The following is a 4,784-nucleotide window of genomic DNA, read 5'->3' as shown; positions in this document are numbered from 1 at the left end:
TACGTCCGACTCAATCTATTCTCTAAGCTAAATACCTCTTAACTCAAAGAGTGGGAGACAAACTGTATGGGCCAAAAATGGTACTAGGCCTTGTTAGGCCCAATAACAATATAATCACTACGTATGACCCAATGCCATAGCCCAACTCTAGTTGGACCCACAATAAAACCCATCTTGTGGACGGACTATTCAACGGGATGACCCATTCTGTAAAGACTGATCTATCGACCAACCCATTCCATGAGTTAGTCCACGCCACGAGTCAGCCCTCTCCACGAGTTGGGATACTTTATGAGTTGAGTCACTCTATGATTAAAGGCCATCCTATGAATTGGGCCAACTTACATTCTGAGCCACTCATGAGTTGGGCCACTACAAGTATGTGATGCGTGTCATCAATAGTACAGAATTACTACATCTTACTCCTAATTTTTAACCAGTTGACATCGTGAGTAAGGGTCAATCCCACAGGAAAGTAGATGAATCTAAATTCCAAATGTTTGTTATTAAATCCAAGAACTTTCATGAAAAAATAAATTTCTAAATTAAATTGACCTAAACAACCAAAATATAAACTCGGGGGTTTGTAAAATCAAGGAAACTAATTAATTACCAAAACAAAATTATGAATGAAAATCAATATAAAAACAACTTCCATTCTCGATTCAATCTCATCCTCACACGGTCAATGTATATTCTCAATTGTAACGCAATCCTACCCTTTAATGGAAGTATCAACTTTAGGCAATAACAAGCTTTACTACCTGAAATTCCCCTTAATTCTGACTAATGAAACATGCTTTTCAACAGTCTCTAACCATTAAACAACCTAGAACAAGCTCTCCAGATTCAATGTAATGGTTGCTTTAAGTTCCAATGAAATAGGTTAATCTAAGCAACAATCTCACAAGCTCGGATTATTTAACTTAGGTTTTGTTATTCAAATAATAAAATAGAAAGTTTATCCACAATATTTTATTACTAATTGCTACTGCGTGATTAGGAATAGATCAATTACGTAATGCAATCTCTGATTCTAGTAATCGATATCAATTCAATCAATCTACCAGACCTGAAGTACATTAAACGAATTAAATACCATATTCCATTAAAACATAAGAACATAAATAAAATCCATAGAAAGGTAAGAAATTACATTACTTTATCAATTATATCATCAATAACTAAATTGAAAAAGTCTAGCCAAACATCTTAAACCAAGAACAACAAGTGTTTCTGAATGAATCCCTTTGTGTGTGTGTTTTTTTCCTCCTTAAAAACCTAATGTTCTATTTATGGCCCCTTCAAATAAACCCAAAAAATGTGTGTACAACCTCGCAAACAGTTTGCTACTCAAATTCCTAAATGGTTGGCATTGAGTCCCACTCTTTCCAAAACAGGCTGACTAATTTTCTATTGGAACTTGTGAGCTTCTTTCAGGTCACGAAACAACTGAATTATAAGCTTTCTAACTCATCTTCAATCATCTCAATTGGACTTCTAGAACTCAATTTATAGCCCAATTACTGACCTATGCCCAAGTTGTGATGGATTGGATTTTTGACTTCGATGTAAACTTTCAAAGCCCAAATCTACTAAGATTAAAACGCATAAGCCCAATTTAAAAAGCTCAGGATGTCTACTTCAAACCTAAAGAAGACTTCTTTCTCATTCTTTGTAACGCCCCATTTGAGGTACGTAGCTAATTTATGGTGTATTGCTTGAATGTTCTTTCTTTTTGCCCTTATTTGAGTTATTATAGTGTTAATATTGTTTGTTTGCCCTGAAATTGGTTGAGACTTCGCGAATTTTGAGGTTATGGTCTTCGTCGGGGCGAAGAAGAGTCTTTGCCGCTGTGACGTATGCCTTGGATTTCTTTGCCCGGGCGAAGAAACTTGCTTCGCTGCGGCGAAGAGCCAGCTGAGATTTTTGTTGAAGTTTCTAGATCTTTTTCCCTAAGGGCAAAATGACCATTCTACCCCTACTTAGTAGAAAAAGTGGGGAGTGAAATGTAAAGAAATTTCATGGAAAATATGTTAGTGTGGGGGTGTGATTGTAATGAATCAAAGGATAAGGATGGAATTTCCAAGAAAAAGCAAGGGCAAAATGGGAATGCATGTAGATATTTTGAGCTAAAAAGGGGTTAAGCTTAGTAAACCCTTCATTCATTCTTCTTCCACTGCCATACCCTTTCACCATTTCCTCTCAACTTTTCTTTTAATATTTCAAGAATTTTTTTAGGGCTTTTAGTTGGATCTTGGTAGAGAATTAATCTACAGCATCCTAAGGTAAGGACTCTTGCTTTAGAGGTGAAATTTATCCATATATGTGTTGAAGCCTTATAGTATGTTGTTTAAAGTTGTAGAGAAATGACCATCTACCAAAGGAAAGAGAAGTGCTAGTGGAATCACTTCACCACAAGGTAAGTAAATCCAACCAAGTTGGGATTCAAGAAATCTTTTGAGTAAAGATTTCTTTATGCATGTATATATTATGCTTGTTGAGAGATTGAGATGTTATGAGTATTTATCTATGTTGTTATTGAATATAATTGAATTATGAGAAGTGTTGAGATTGCATGATGATGTAGTTTGAGATGAAGTTGGAGGAGATTGAGTAATTTCTTTGGGCGTGTTCTTTTATGACAGGAATTATAGCTATGTGAGGGAGTTTCCTCCCATTTTTGGATGGTGAAAAAAAAGGAGTAGAGTTATAGATAAAGTAGAGTTTGTGTATGCACATTAGTTGTTTGATGAAATGCCTAAGAGAAGTATGAGCATGAGTAGTAAACCTTAATTCTTGCAACATTGCATATTGGCATTTCATGAGTGCATTAATGAGTATGAACCATCCATATGCATTAATTGTGCATTGAGAAGTAGCTTGAGAAAGAGTAAAGAATTTTGAGAATAAGTTACTTTAAGAGTAAAAAGAATGAGAACACTCTAATAGTAAAGAGAATGAGAAAAACTCTAAGAGTGAAGAGAAAGAGAGATTTAACACTAGAGAATAAAAGAGAGAGTAATGCTAAACAAGAGAATATAGTAGGTTGTGTGATGGGGAACCCGTGAGTAATGAGTAGAATCGTCACGAGTGGTGGGTGCTTTGTGATCTCCCAGCCGTGCCTCCGGTAAGATGAGGCCGTGACACTCGAGAAAGAGAGAATATACACTCACGTGGCCAAGGGTTCCGAATCCGTGCATAACCAAGTCCGATCGGTAGAGAATGAGTAGAAATCACGAAGAGTAGGTTGGTGCTTTGTGAACTCCACCCGACCGTGCCTCCGGTAAGATGAGGCCGTGACACACATCAGACAGTTAATAGAAAAGAACTATGAGAAAAAGAAAATGAATGAGAAGAGAAGAGCGTAAGGAAAGAATTAAGAGAAAGAGTTACAGGGATAGACGAGTAGTGGATTTACTTACTGAGCCTTTTTGTGCTCACCCCGTTGTTTTCTATGTTTTGCAGGATCTAGGTGAGGACGCGGTCGGATGGACGTCGGCAAGCGAGGAGAAATAGCTATACTGTCCACCACATTTTGATGACTTTTGTCTAAGATACTTCACTTTGTATTAAGAATGTATATATTGAATAAAAGAAAAATTTGGGCCCAACTATTTATGTTATCTTACTTGTATTTTCATTATATAAGTATATGAGTAAAAAGGAGTTATTACATTCTTGATCTCTAAGATCGTCAAAGTCTCCATTGAACCTTTAGAGGTCGAATTTGTTAATGTCTAAAAACTGCACATTATACTCCACTTTTATTCTCATGCCTCCATTCCTTTCCTAATTCACACAATATATTAATCAGTTCAATTAATTACAAAATATATCACAAAGATAGATGTAGAGGGATTGAAAATATCAATTATTGAACACGTATTAGTATGGTTAAAACAGACTTCAACCCATTAGTCTACATTCATTCCATAATAGGACTCATAGTCCTATACAAATCCTAATTCATCCAAGACTCCTAGTCTTACATGAATTAGTATTAGGAGTTTCCTGTTTACTCGAACTCCTATTATGAGAAAACCTAATTCTATAAGGACTCAAGCTTCCTTAGCTCACTATGTAAATAGAGGTCAACCCTCTCATTATTAATTCAATCACAACCCCTCTCTCTAGCTTACTATGTTTTTGCTCTCAAGAACCACTGTCTTTCCCCTTTGTAGAGGCCAGTTCCGACTACTCTAGTCCAATAATCGCTGTAGAGCTAAGTTTTGACTACTCCACGTCGATAAGTCGTGCCCTAGCCAAACACTCCCGGTAACACCTTTTCCTGCTCTTATACAACCTGTAAGACACCATAGCAATACCTGTGAAAATATTGCCAATATACAAGGCCAATTACTACAAGGGATAATTTCATATTTCCATCTATTATATCATTCAATATTAAAATATCCATTTCGATAAATAAAAAAAATTAAAAATGCCTTATAACTATAAGAGAATCTCTTTAAAAATACGAAAATCCCTTTAAAATATCAAACACTTATAAAATTACAAAAAAAAAAAAAAAACCTGTAGTAAAGATAATTATGTATAAAAATATTTATAATTTTAAAACTTAATAAATGAAATAGATGAATTTAATACTAAATGGTCTTAAAAAGAAAACTAAATAGACCTATAATTACAAAAATACAACTGTTACAACCTGACTATTTTAATCAGCAGTTGGATTAAATATCAAATCAATCTAACGGTTAAGCGCGTCCTGCATAAGAATTGTAAGAAGGCACGTGGTAAATACGGCCGGGGCAGGACAA

This window comes from Pistacia vera, unplaced genomic scaffold (assembly GCF_008641045.1).
Source record: "Pistacia vera cultivar Batoury unplaced genomic scaffold, PisVer_v2 Contig651, whole genome shotgun sequence".
Taxonomy (NCBI): domain Eukaryota; kingdom Viridiplantae; phylum Streptophyta; class Magnoliopsida; order Sapindales; family Anacardiaceae; genus Pistacia; species Pistacia vera.
The sequence above is the reverse complement of the archived record's forward strand: the minus strand, read 5'-3'. Positions refer to the sequence as shown.